The sequence below is a fragment of the Pithys albifrons genome, chromosome 7 (assembly GCF_047495875.1).
Source record: "Pithys albifrons albifrons isolate INPA30051 chromosome 7, PitAlb_v1, whole genome shotgun sequence".
NCBI classification, from domain to species: Eukaryota; Metazoa; Chordata; class Aves; order Passeriformes; family Thamnophilidae; genus Pithys; species Pithys albifrons.
Window position 1 is genome coordinate 13,892,043 of NC_092464.1, and position 15,257 is coordinate 13,907,299.

The following is a 15,257-nucleotide window of genomic DNA, read 5'->3' on the forward strand; positions in this document are numbered from 1 at the left end:
TGGCATTCTTCACCCTTTGCCTTGCAAAGGAACTTGCTAGAAGATACTAAAAGGACTCCAGCCTCTAACCTTAAACTTGATTTAATCCCATAACAACAGACTATAATATTCTTTAAATGGAGACTAGTCAGATTTGCTGGGTGAGATAAGTAAAGCAAAAGCTTAGTAAGCTATTTCATTCCTTCACAGGGCTAGTTTGAAGGGGATGCCTTTGTAGTTTGTTTTGTTTGTTGTGAGGAGGTTTTTTTGACAGTCCTGATTTGCAAGCCAGTAAGTTTCTGTCACTTCCTGCATTACATTGACCCTAACTCAATTTGTCCTCAGACAATTATTCTTTTGTTCATCACTGCTAAATGCTAGCTTTGAATCTGCTCCTTGTTGCAGATCAGAACCTGCACTACTGCCCCAACTCCCTGCTTCCTTATTACCTGTGATTTATCCCTTTTGATTAGGGAAAAGTATAATTTTTATTTTCTTCCCAAATGCTCCTGCAGCAGGCAGATTAACATAAACTAGCTTTCCTTCTTACTATCACATTACACAAGATGTGCACAAAAAACCTGGAATAAACAAACCAACTGATGTGGAACAAAATAATACACTTCTTTCATCATGATTTTCACTTGTGACCTCACATTGTCCATGAACTCTGGATGCAATGTTTGCACTGTTTTTTTATGTAATGTTTGTAATGTTTGTTACAATAGGTGGTGTGGGACAGATACCAAAAGGTTTTCTTAATAATCAGCTTGAAGGAAACAGGCATCTAAGGGTGTGATTCATTTAACAAATTTGAACTGCTTGATTTAAGCTGTGATCTGTAAAATCTTACTTTTAAGGTACTGAGAATGGGGACTTGGGAGGCTGTTTGGGAGCACTACACTAATTTGATTTCTCCAAAGTCATCTAGACATAAGTAGATCATAAGTGGAAAATATATGGCAGACATTTACTTTCAGAAGACTTAAAACTTGTGGGGTTAGTTCCTCCTCTTGCTTATGGCAGGGTTATATTGATTGCCTAAATAGTTTAGGGCACAGTCCTCTGTAAGGAATTATGAAAAATACCACCAGTAAGTGAAGAATGCACAAGGGAACACAGTAAGAGAATGAGAGAAATATTTAGGGCGTATTTTAAACCCTGACAGTTATCGAAAAGAAAATACTCATAATCTTTATATACTTCATGTTTTTCTTCAATACTATCATCTCTTCTTCTAATCAGAACAAGAAAAAAATCCAGCTAAAGCCAACTAAAAATTCCCCACACACCTTTTTCTTTGATCTTTCTGAAACTGCAAGTTCTTGTGTTGGACAGCTGGGAACTTCCCACTCACTAAAGCTCTCTAACCTCATGGAAGTAATTCTCTACAGAAAATGGAATAATTTCTCACTAAGATTATGCCAGTCTGCAGGTTACAGAAGAAGTCACATGCCTATTTTCCTGTAACTCTCTTGGACATTAATACTACCTGTCTTAACAGTGAGATCATTGAATAAGGAAGAGTAGGAAATATTTCCCTGATATAGTTTACAGGTCTGTATAGTTCTGCTGGTAGTGTCACACTGGGATCTTTCTAGTTCAATCTGTACAACAGAAATTCATCATAGGCTTGAAAGTGGTAATATCATAATATCATATTAAACTAAAAATTGAAAAATACAAAGACATATTATACTCATCCTATATTCCTGCTCTTCTTTTCTCAAAAGCATCAACCTCAAAAACTTTAATTTCTGAAAATGTCTCAAACACAGTGTGTTTTGCTGTGTTAATTAAGAAAGTTAGACTTACATGTAACCAAGCCTTGAACCAGGAAAAAGAAAGAAGAAAGTAACATTAACCATCCTCTCTGGCTTTTATATTATCAGTAACTGCAGAAGACTAGAAACCTAGCCTTTTGCCCTATGAAAGTTTCCTCTGGTTGTTTTGCAGAGGTTCTCTTCAGCTATTACAAATTAACTGCTTCAAGATCTTTTCAGCTAAACCCCAATCCCTGCAGACTCCGTTTTCCTTAACACCTGCTGAATTCATGGATTTCCTATGTCCTTTTAAAAGACATATGTTCACAATATTGGTAGGTGAAATATTGTTGCTAGCTTCTTCTGGTGGTGTCTCACCATGCTGTAATGTGACTCAGTTTTCTTCACAGCATGTAGGAGACAACAGAGGATTGCAAAGAGCAAATGAGGTGGTTAGGGAAAGAGTACTTGGAGAAAGAGTGCTTAGTGCTTAGGGAAAGAGTACTTAGGAAAATACTGTAGAGACATAATAATGTACATGAGTAATACTTCCATGTCCTTGCAGCATTTCCCAACTAGAGGTTTAGAGACTTCCTCTACTGAAGACTGAATGAGGACAATTGTTTCTAGTAGCTACCTATATGTGTGTGTGTGGGGGGGTGTATGTATGCACATATATATATGTACAAAAACCATAAAATCCACTCATATTTTTCATCTCCATTAGTTTGTGTTTAAAACTTCTGCATTGTTTTGCCTGCTTCTTGCTACATGATAATTTCAGTACTTTTACTTGCTTCTTATTGTAAAAAATGGTAGATGATTTCCCATCCCCTTCTCTGTTCATGATTTTCTAGCCCTCTCTCATATCCCTATTGCTTCAAATTGAATATCTCTTTTCTGAAATAAAAGCTCTTAATCTCTTTAGTATATCTTAGAGATAAATGTAACAGATCATAAACTGTTATCTGTTAAATGAAGAGATCACAGAGAACTGTTTCATATTTATTACTGTACTTCTTGTTCTTCTGTCTAAATATTCTTGCTGTTGTATATGTTTATTTCAGGGAGGGCATATTGAAACTGTTGGCAGTGTTTAAAGTGTGAGTTCACCACTAATTTACAAAAAACCTCAAAAGGTCTGTGTTCTGATCTGGTCTCTGCTTCCCCCCCACAACAGCATGAAATCATCACTAAACCAGCATGCTGAGGAGGATTTGCTCAGAGCTAGCTGGTAGGAAAAGTTCAGAGCAAGGAGATGCAACCGCTAAATCCCACCCTTCTCTGGTGTTTCACAAGCTCCAGATCAGGATTAAAAACCACAAAACCTTCTCATGAGGAGCACTCTGTGGCATCATATACAAAATACTGCATTGTATGCAGAACATTCACTAGATCTGGGAGAACTCTGGTCCAATTTATCCCTTTCTGCTGGCATAGATTCCATGACCTTCTTGGCTCGTTAGAAGCACTCATAAGAGATGAACTTATAGGTGCATCTCCTCCCAGGTGATACCTCGACTGGTGGGGGAAGCATCCAACCCTCTCCTGGTTCAATGGGTCCTGGAGGGTTTGTTGTAAGTAGAACAGCTTTAAAAGAAGGGGTAGAGAGTGTCTCCTCTTCAGACAAGAGCAGTAATAGGGTACTCTTCAAAGGTAAGAAATCTAGATGTAAATCCACAGAATTTAGGAACTAAACTGAGGTTTTTCATATGCTGGTCAAAAGCTCCAACTCGTGAGCTGCTATAGAAAGGGGAAATAGTGTTCATACTTTCCAGCTTTGTTAAAAGCTTGGGCGGAGGGAGGAAATGCTGAAGTAAAAACAGTTGCTCCACTTTCAAAGCCCCTGATCTATCAAGCTCTTTGTGATAACAGGGACTCTAAAAGATGTCTTAAGCTGAAATGTTGTAGTACTCAGACGTCACCTTTTACTCCTGAAATTCTCACTTCAAAGCTTATATTTTGTAAATTTGTGTGAATAAAAATGGACAATTGTACACTACACAGTGACACTCTTTCAAGAACAGAAAAGCAAGACATTCTTTCCTATTTTTCCTGGCATGCACAGGCTTCAGAACTGAGATTTCTAACACAGTACAGCAGCACAAAAATAGGGGAGTTCTATCCAAGAAATTGCAGAATATAGCAAAAGAGAGAGACAGGAATTTTTTTTTGCCTTTCCTTTTCCTTTACTTTGTTGGCAAATTTTTCCTCTAGATATTGGAAATGAACAGAGCAAAAGGAAAGGTGGGCTTGAATTCAGAAGAAACTTTGATCTTAAAGAAATTAAAAATCAGAGCACAGAGAGTACACATATCACTAGGTCAGGGGAAGTGATGTCACACTCATAATGAGCAACAACAATGCTTCTGAAAAAAAAGTACAAAAAATGCCTCGATATCACATCAAGAGGTATGTTTGCATGTTAACTGCCTCCAAGCGATCTTTTATATTAAACTACTTTATGTGCAAGACTTCCAGATCATTTACAGGGCAAGAGCTTAGGAAAGTAGGGGCTTTCCAAGCGCCTGAAAAGATTGTCTGACTGATTGTCTGTCTACAGGTTTTCTTTTAAAGCTATTTTAAGTATATGATCCCATCCCAGCTATTTAACTCAGGAACCTGCCAATCAAACACTGCCTAATTGAACCCTCGGATACTGTAGGATTGCAAGCCACAAAGCATACGAAGAAAAATGTGAAAGAAAGAGTTTTCTGCTGTGATTTCATTCTTCAAACCGAATTTGAAAAGGTCAAATTTCAGATTGCACAACCCCATTGAGACTCGGGGACTATACTGGGACAATCAAAAAAAAAAAAAGAAAGCTAATTTTTTTTCTACTTTTGAAAAGCAAAAGGAGGTCTTTAATACTAGTTACTTACTGGGGCTGATAGCAAGGTCTGAGGGTGGGGAAAGGACAATGAAAACTGAAAAGGGGAGACATGAGTCAGTTTTTGTACTGCTGAGCTAATAAATGGATGACTGACTGACTGTATGACATCCCCTTCAGAGACACTTGCAATCCTGCCTTCTCCTGATTTTTTTTTTCTTCAAAGAGAAAATATGGGAAACCAAACAGAATTAGGGGCTAAATAATTGGAAATACCTCTGGAATACATTTTACAAAAGGCTAGAAATAAACTGTACCTTTCACAATGGCTGGACTGTGATTCTGAGCCAAAGCCTCCCAAGGTTTAGTGAAAACCTCCTTGATTTCAACATGCTCTATGTCAGAACCTAAACCTCAGTGTTTTACAGAAGTGAGAGTGGCAGAATCTTGACATGTATTAAATAAATTTAAACTACTAATTTAATCAGCATACACTTGGATTTACATTGTCTCCATCTTTATTGATTGACTGCATAAACATGTGGGACCTCAGCTGGTGTAAAACCTTAGGACTCCACCAACTCCAGTGGAGCAGTGACAGAATAAGTCAGCAGAAATATCTAAACTGTAAAGGCAAATGGACTTTACAGAGTACATGGCTCTCCATGCTCTTAAATAATATGAAATATGACTAAGTGAGCTCATCATATTAGCTGAAGAGCAGTTACTCTAAGGAAGACAAGGCATCTGACCCCACATGGTTATGCAGCAGGTGGTTTGCAATTATGACCATCCCCAAATGTTGTCAGAAGTACGCCTGGCAGCCTCTTTGATATTTAAGGGGTGAGTGTTAATTCTATTGACCTTATTTGCAGAACTTCCTCCATCCTGGGAGCATTTGTGACTGTCAGGCTGCACAGTTTACATAGACACACTTTACATAGCTGTCTACTGAATGCTTTACTTTTAGTGATTTTTTTTAACCTAAGGCATTTCAGTCATGTAACTTCAGCAATCAATTTTGGCCCAAAGCAGCATAGGCTTCACTCACAGAGAAGCAAGTATTTGTATGCAAGCTTGCTATTAAAGCACAAGGGAGAAGAGTGAGTCCACAAAACGTTAAGAAATTGGAATCAGAGTTGCATCATCACAGAGTCAGCTAAATTATTGGCCCTGTAATTAGCCTTTTTGGAGGTCTCTTAATTGTTAATCCCTTTGCTGGTTATAATTGCTTTATTGAATCTAAATTACTCTAATTTTTAAAGAAATAATCACGCAATTTTAATGGCTACATAAAATAAAACATATAGAAACTACTTTGTTTGAGACTTAAGTTAGATTTGACTCGGTAGAAAAAAATTAGTCTTGGGAATGGTATTTTTTGCAGATTTTTTTTGTGGGAGCACTAAGTTGGAAGGCTGGGGGAGGTTAATATTTCATTTACACAGTGTATGCAAAGCAGTTGTATTTATAAATTCACTAGACTGGGAGTATTCACTGCATGTGGAGAGTGACTCAGTGCCAAATCAGAACTGGATCCATGCCAGGAAAGAAAGCCAGGAGTTAGACATCTGTAAAGTGTTGGATGGGATGAAGAAAAACGTAAAACACTTTGGTTCATTACACATCTAGGCAATTTCCTAGCCATTCATGTAGATCAGGTTTTCCAGACCAAAACCTCTCTATGTCAAGATAAACATTTGCATATTTTGCAGTGCACAGAAACTGTATTGCATCCTATAAGAACTGACTTAACCTGAACATATACCACCGAAATACCCAAGTCTTCCTTGACCCAGTCTGGGATTAAAAACAAGTGTCATCCAGGTGCCTGGGACTTCCAACACTAACAGGAATTACCTCATTATCCTACAGCACTAGCCTCATCAGATGAAAACGAGATGGGGGAAAGGACATAGAAACATGAGAAGGCAAAGAGATGAAAGGGAACTAGGGAGAAGAAAAAGCTTGTTGAGTCTTGAGCTTGGAGCGAAGGCAGGAGGAGAAAAATATAGTTTGCTGGGTCGTGATTTGTTCTCTCTAGTGATCCTTATTTGCAGTGGATTGAAATGTGTTCTTGTCCATAATATATATTTTATTCCTTGTTTATCAAGTGTGAAGTCAGGGATGAACAAATTTAAGTTATGGGCAAAGTATGACACTTCTTTGGAACCAATCTCATCAGGAATTACTTTGTAAAGTCCAGTGAGCATGTTAACATTTCCCAAGCTGCTACGCGTCATTCTACCTCTAACTCAGTTGGTTTAGTGTGTTACAATAAACACTTAAATGCATTAAACTTTATATCATCCCTTATATGCATAATGTGCAATCTTGATGCCCAGTCTTTCACCAAGAAATCATTGAGCACGAGAAAAGAATTTGAGGTTAGATTTGTAAAGGGAAAGAGAAGAACAGAAGCAGATACACAAATCAATAGAAATACAGTCTTCTTTCTCCTTCTCCATGCACCTACGAAAGTAAGGAGAGATGACCAAGTTTGGAGAGGTAGCAGGAGAGAATCCACATGATGAACAGAAATCACTGGTGACACGTCTCCAAGGATTCATAAATAATTAAAATTGTTGAACCAGACTGTGCTTTGATTCCTATTTGTGGAATATTTTTGTAGCTTTGAGAGAACTTCTGTAGATTCCATGTTTACATACACATTTAAAACTCCGTATTCATATGTATCATCTTTTTTACAAACTACTTTGTGAAGTGTTGAGGCTCCAGCAGGCTCCAACAGTATACATGAGTATTTAGAATACATTCACAACTAGCCCTGATAAAAATGAAAGGAGTGTTTGAAACTAGCCCAATATACCTGTGTCCTGCTGTCCTTTGGAAAGCAAGTGTGTAATAAAATGTCATCTTTGAAATACAGCTCTCTATCTCTTACACACAGCTGAAAAGCTGCCACTTCAGCAATGAAGCATGACAGCTGCTCAGAAGCTTCCTGTGTCTCTACATGCTATTCTCTTCACTTGGTTATGATGCCCTCAGTCACTCTGCACTTTCAGAAGTTTCAGCTAAAGGTATTGTAATCTGTACATAGAGGAGAATTTTATGACACATAGTTATTAAATGATCCATTGTTATAATATACTTTTTTCTCCATGATCAAAAAATTCATAATTCTATAGACAATTAAAAAAATCTGTTTCATCTGTATGTATGTCTCGAAGTCCATGTAGCTATTTAATGCCATTAACATGTTGAAGACAGTTTTTTTAGTCCTTCTTCACAATTAATATAGATGGGAAAGAAAACCAAAAATAATCTACGGAATCAGTAAGTTGCCTATAGGAACTTCAGGTGGTTAGCAATATTTTTTTCTATTGTTTTAGTATCACTTTACAGGGAACCAAAAGTAATATATTAAAAGAGGAGCCACCAGCTTTCTTTTTATTTCTCATCCCAGAATATCAGTCCTCATGTCTGAACTAGTTTTTTTAAATTGCAAGCATTTCTTGACTTCTTACCCTTTGCTTCAGTTGTGGAGAGCATCCTGCACCAGGAATACCAGCTGTACAACACCAGCTACCTCTGTCTGAAGAAAATGCATGAAGTGTTCTAGGACACTGCTCCGGCCTGAGCATGCATTCCTCAATGATTCAGTAGCCAGGAAAGCCACATAAAAAAAAAAAGCATAATCAAATTAACTATGAAAATGGCACAAATTACTGAAGGCCAGTAAAAAGTGATGGCACAAACCCAAAGGAGAATAATTCTATGGGCTCAGAAGCATGCCTGTGACAGAATTTGAAAAGAAAATAAAACATTACGAGAAGAGACTTTTAAGTGCTTTATTAACAAGGTAAAAAAAATGAAAGAAATAGTTAACAACAAGATACAATTAACTACTAGCAAGTAGGCTGAAGTGTTGACTGTAAGACAGGATTTGGGGAGTGAACTTTTGTCTTTTATTAGACTGACTATTTTAGTAGTAAAAAACCAGCCTTCAGGAACACAAACACCACTCCAGAGACAGATGCTTGTCTACTATCCAGCTATATCAATTGGATTACTAAAAGAGACTGTCTTTTCCCCACAACCATTCTCAGACTAACAGAGTTACAGCATTATCACTATACCTTTAAAGTGTTCCTTGATCTTTATGCTTTAGTCTTTGCTTAAGAAATCAGTTTTAATGTCATAGAGAACCCCATTAAAACCGTAATTAAAAGAGTGAAAACCAGACTAAAGAATAGAAAAGAATTGTGTAGAATCTACATGGATAATATAGTAGTTTTCAAGTTGGCTATGTCACATGTAATTCGGTCCTGAGAAAACAGAAAACATTTTATAGCCATTAGCAATTGTCTTTAGGAACTTGAGGAATACAGATTCCAGAACACTAGAAAGGGCAAACACATACTTCTAAAATGACAAAAAGAAGAGAGCCTAACTTCAATTACCAGAAAAGCATCAGAACAAAAATGAAAATGTCTGTTTGTAAAAATCTTGAATATAACCAGGATGTAAGAGCCAAGATGAATTTTTAATAAATAAACCATATCTCAGCAAAATTATTTTTCTCTACAGTAGATAAGAAGCTTTAATGAAAGAGGAGAATAAATACTGTCACACATCTGGACTTTGGCTTTCAACATCTCACAGGACATTCACATAGACAAGCAGATTTAAGGTAGTTAGTTATTTGTGAAATCCCATTCACAGAATTATTTATCAGTAATTATCAATTATCATTTTCAAATGAGCAAGACACATCAGGTCAGGTTCTGCAAGAACCTGTATGACATATTCATTAATGAACTGGTAGATGATTAAGATGCTTTTTGCATTTAAAAATTACACTAATCTAAAAAGACTTCAAACCCTTCAGAGTGCAGAATGTACATTTTAAATTATCTTCATGAACAGCAGAAATCTGAATCAAGCTGAGCAATGAAATGAATTCTCATCCACACACACAAGTAAAATTACCGGCACAAATATAAGATGGATAATGACTAACCAGAAAACCACAGGGTAGAAAATAATCTGGCAAATACAATAGATCACAAACAAGCAATAAAATCATACTAATGCATAAGAAGCAATCATGCTGGTTTAGGGGAAATATTTTATGTAAAACACAAAATATTCCTTCCATTCTACTCAGAGCTGGTAATTCTTTACCTGGATCCCTGTGACCACTGCAGGTTATCACATGTCAATATGATACAATACATCAACAAGCTGGAGAAAGTTCCAAAACCAGAAATAAGAGTAAATTTTTAAAAAACCCCAAAGTTATCTAGCATAAGACTTTGCAAGAACTGAGCTTTCTTAATCCAGGAGGGGGAAGACTAGGAGAAGATTTGATAACAGTTCTCAAAATTTCAGGAAGATTCTGTGTGAAAGCAGATAATGAATTGTTTTCCACAATCTCTGAAAAATAGCAAAGATTGCAATAAGGGAGAACTAGGTTAGAGGTGGGAGAAATAATTCAGTGTGAAGGGCCAACTAAGCAATGAGCAATAGACCTACAGAGATTGTTCCTGATTGCTAAAAATTTTAAGGCGGAGTAAGCCAAACAACAGTGAGGACTGCTTTTCTGTATTGATTCTGGTTTGGAGCACACTTTTGATTTAGTGAATCTCATAAATACTGAACAAAAAGTATTATTATCAAACAGCACACAACTTTCTACCCTTGCTCTATTGCACAGACTCTGGTGCTAAACATATATATGTATTAAGAGCGTTTTAATGTAAGTTGAATATGAAAACTTAAAGAAAAATGAATGCCATAAACAAGGATTCGAAATTCTTTTAACTAGGCATCATTCTAGTGACTAAAGCAGAGGAATGGCAAGTGAAGATACATATGCTTTTCACAGATTTTTCACAGTAGGCTACTACTTTCTGTCCAAATATTTCACTGATCCAAAGAAATTAGAGTTGAATGCCTTTGTGAGTAGTCCGTACTGCATTGGCTTCTAAAGTTACTGCATGCTCAACAGTTTACTGTTTCTTCATATCAAAACATAAATAAAATAAAATCAACTTCTGTATCCTGTAGCTCTGACATGACCATTATTTCAGAAATATCAACTCTTATCCCTTTCTTTCCCATTCTGAACTTTTCAGTATGTCATTAGTTATGTAATAGTGTTTATGATATTTATATCATAAAAACATGATTGTCAACTAACCTATAGGCTGGATATATGTATCAGCATACCATATGAAGGTAAGTCCTTTAAGCAGTCTGGATGATACCCCTCTAAGACATTCAGAGCACACAAATAATGGAAATTACATATCGGGCCTTTAAGAGGGAAAGTGGTCCCCATCCTCTCTGACATAACTAAACTCAAATAGTCTGTACTTTGTTGTAGCCTCCAATTCTTTGTCAATTCTTACCTTAATACCTCTGAGAGGAATAGCATAGGAATGTTTATTTAAGCCGGTGATGTCTTCCATTTCCAGGTCTTTATAGTGCTTTAATAGCACACAAGCACTGTTAAACAGACCTCTCAATCTAGATGGAAAAGTTCTGCCAAGGCCAAGAGAAATTCTGCACACAAAGGTGGAGAGGACCAAGTCCAAGAACAGTGAGAAGCAATATGTTGAGCTTCCCCTCACTACTCAGAATTACGTCTAAAAGTCCTTCTCTTTCATAAAACACACTTCCTGTTCTTAAAACAATGGATAATAGCAAAGAATAGCTATTAATGTTAATGTTTTACCTGTCCCTGTTGCTGTGCATTCATAAAACTCAAAAGTCATTCACAGGACTTTAGTCACAGTGGGAAATATATAGTAGAAAAAGTGTTCACAAGATCACACTTGTCAGTATGGATTCTTGTACTTACAACAAAACTGAGTATGTACATATTTTCTAATAGAAGTGAGCTACCAGGTACTCCTCATAAAAAGTAGCATTATAAGAAAAGATTATTTCAGAAATTTTCTTTACTTCAGCAGGATTTCTAAAAAATCAATGCCATCAAAAATAATATTTGAGAGAGGTTTTAAAGTTATTTTTAAAAACACATAGATATATTTTCTGACAGGAAAGAGAAAGCTTGTGGTGAGCTGTGTAAAACCACAACCTACTGCTGCTCTAATCATTATTCCCGGTTCCCTGTTACTGGACCACATGCCAAAACAGTTAAGATGACAATGTCCAGGAATAATTGTGTTGGAGCTTTAGACCTGCCTCTAGGTCTGCCACATTGCTAGACTTCCCCTGTGTTGTTTGCCTTTCTCATCCTCCCAAATTCCGTTTCCTCTCATTTCAACATTTTTCCTATAATTTGTCTGAGTTTTATCCATTCATGAGCAACTTTCCACTCAAACCCTACACAGATCCTGAGGCATCAATACAGAAGGTGTGTATAGCAGACCTTCAAGCTGTGAAGGCAAGTTTTACTCAGGTGGCCCGGTGGATTTAAGAACATACCTGATGGCATCAAAAATGTGTATCTGGATCCTACCTGCTGAAACACAGCCTGCAACTATATACCACACCCTCTTAGTCAAGTACCTTCACAAATACATACCACACTCTTAGTCAAGTACCCATTTTCTATTACAAATACAATGTCCTTTTTTTTCCTGACTAGATCCTGGTTCAGTCTGGAAAACTCAGGCTTGGTCCCATATTTTATGTGCCCTGTTCAAGTCAGGAAATAGTGTGCTATCTGGAAGCAACTTCAGGACAGAGCTGGATTTGGTTTGAATTTGGTATTCTGCCACTGAGATAAAAACAGAACTCTTACTATTTAGGGGGTGGTGATTTCTACATCACTTAGACAGAAAGTCCCTGAGAGTGTCCAGAATATTCTGCATGCCTGCACACCAAAGGTGTTTGAGTCATTCCCAGCATATATAGCTGTACCTCCCAGGGGCATGCACAGAGAAAATCCTGAGGCACAAGTTCTCTGGTGTGCAATAAGTCATCCACCATTCACTCTCCTACTTTTCCACACTGTGCACATGATATAAGCCTACCGTGTAACCCTACATAAGACAGGGTCTGGGAAGCAGGGTCTGGTGCAGCCCTGTGTACAAGAGTCCCTGGAACAGCAGTGAAGCAGCCCTTGCACCTACAGGGCATGGCTCAGAGTCAGGGGTGTAGCCTCACATCACAGCTAGTTCTAAGTGCCCCTCAGAGGGTGCTGCAAGATATGGGAAGGTGGACAGTGAGGGCAGTTAGCTTTGACACCTTCAACAGTGCCAGAAGGCACTGGGGTTTGAAGTCCAGCTATCAGACCAATCATCTCAATCACACAGTTTGTAAACCACTATTACAACATCCTGTACAAATAAGGGCTTGTCAGCAAGAATAAGATCCTTCAGGGCAAAGCTGCAGTGAGTGCTTGCATGGTATGCTGCAAGAAAGATGCTGGGCCTCCTCCTGCTGTCCCTGTGTCAAAACAGTCATTGCTGCCCCACTAGGAGTACAGGTACTGTGTACCATAGGGGAGAAAGAAACACAGATTAGGAGGGTACAGAAAGGAGAAGGTCTAACCTGTCTTCCTACCTTCTTGGCCTCCATTTTAATGCATAGATCACAATGTGATGTTGTAGTAGTGTAGATGTGACTGGTAATCCATGAGATAAGGAATAAACCTGCATTTTCCTTTATTAGGACACTGGACACAGATCCAGATGAAAGGCAAGGTATTGCATTTCTACCAAGCTCCATCCAAGTAGCACCGCACCATCCATTGTTCACACACACAGACTTTCTCCAGTGACAGCACTGACACAGTAAATTCAAGCCTCAGCTTTTGCACTAAGAACAAGCTTGTGCTTTTTAGGAATGACTGAAAATGCTATGCATGTAATGATAGATGGAAAAGCAGTAATAAATTGTCTTCTCAAAAATATTAAAAAGGGACATTAGGAACCATTATGAAAAGACAGTAATATTGCACAGTACAGATCACTTTCTTATCTCCAGAACATCCTGACCTGAATCTATCTATATTCAGCGTTTTCAGGAAGATGGAGTAATCCCTGGGGACTTCATGAAACACAAAGAGGCAAAGTGATGCGTCCACAGTAAATAAAGCAGGGATTCAGAAACAGTCTTTGTCAACCCATTACCTATCAAGCAATATTTCTTCACCTTATAGCAGGCTAAGAGATCATGAGAATTAATCACTGTGATTAATTGTGCTTATAGATAAAATGTATATTGCAGACTGTGTTTTATTACATCTGCGGTTGGGGAGAAATCACGCATTGCATCAAATGACTGTGTCAGTTCTGCTGCAAGCACATTTCTCACTTCTCAGCTATAAATAGTGCTCACAACACATGTGAAAAGTATCATGCTCCATTCCGAGGTGGAAAAAAACTGAAGAAAACTGTTCTGGTAAACAAGCCCTTCCTGGATGGCTGTGTGAATAACTGGCAGTGAGCATGACTCCTGGATCGCTCTGCTGATAAAAAGTGCCTCACTCATCCTGGCTACTAAAGCAAGGCTGTGTGTCAGGGAAGGCTGAGGCCACTAAGACAGAAACTGAGGAGTATTGGTGTCAGCCTTAGAAAAACCCTGCCAAAACTGCCCTTTTTAGCAAACCATCTGCCGGGTATGGCCCGGGTGTTCACTGCAGCTCACATCTCAGCTGTTGATACCACCATCTCCCTGCCAGCCCTCACCACAGGCTCAGCAGTGGCTCAGTCCCACGTGGCAGACACAACAGATGTATTTTCCTGAGCTAGAGATTCTTGAAGACAACAATTTCACAGCATGTACACAGCCTCTTTCAGTGCTGCTAAGAAAGTCTTTTCTTGTGTCTCACTGGAGTCTTCCCTGCTACATTTTAAGCACATTTTTCTCTCCTGTCCACCAAAAATATGGAGAACAAACTATTCTCAATCGCACCCTTCTTGGTTAGCTTTTGAACATCCTAGACAAGATCACTATTCCTGCTAACAATATTTTACATAGTTCAGAACTGTTAAGTGTTCATATATCATCCTGTACATGGGATGAAGCAGGGCTGCTGCACGTAGTCATTTGATGGAAAATATGTTTAAGGTATCACACACCTCTGTTCTGTTCTGTTCTGTAGTGTCATGCAGGATCTCCTGGATGGTACAGCATTTAATGGTCTATTTTCCCGCTTCACCAGTCACATGCCCCACATCCCATGCAATACCCCTGCCCTGCCAGGGAGCCTAGGAATTCTTTCCATTTCATTCATAAAGCCACATTTACATGAGCATAAAGTATACTGCTGACTTTGCTATTACTAAATCACTAAACTGATATATTGTTTTTCAGATGTATTTAGTCTGCAATCAGTCACAATAGGAGGTATTCATACCATCCTCCTTGCCAGTTTGCACAACTTATCTTTCAGAGATGGCTTCCCCTTTCCACTGATTTTATGAGGAATACAGGCTCCTCAATTCTGGTGCACCAAACTGTATCTTAGTCTGATATCTAAAGTGGACAGTGAGTCAATCTTGCATCAGCACCATCATTGGTGTCAGCATAGCTCTTTTGGTGTATGCAATATTTGAGTAAAATCATGCAACAGACCTCCCATAAGCATTCTTGGCTGGCAAAACCCAAATCTTCCAAAAGAAGCAGCCCAGTCTTGCCTTAAATTGTTTTTTTCCAAATTTAAGTGAAAGCACAGAAAATATTTTGCAGTCTTCCGTCTAACAATGAGGATGAGGTATCTAAAGCAGAAGTCTTCATTTTGA

General features: G+C 38.1%; 1 long non-coding RNA gene across 3 annotated transcripts in view; it reads right to left on the bottom strand.

The window, feature by feature from the left end:
• LOC139674476 (uncharacterized) overlaps window positions 1–15,257 on the bottom strand; it is a 204,013-nt gene that overhangs the window by 82,236 nt on the left and 106,520 nt on the right. The window lies entirely within an intron of this gene.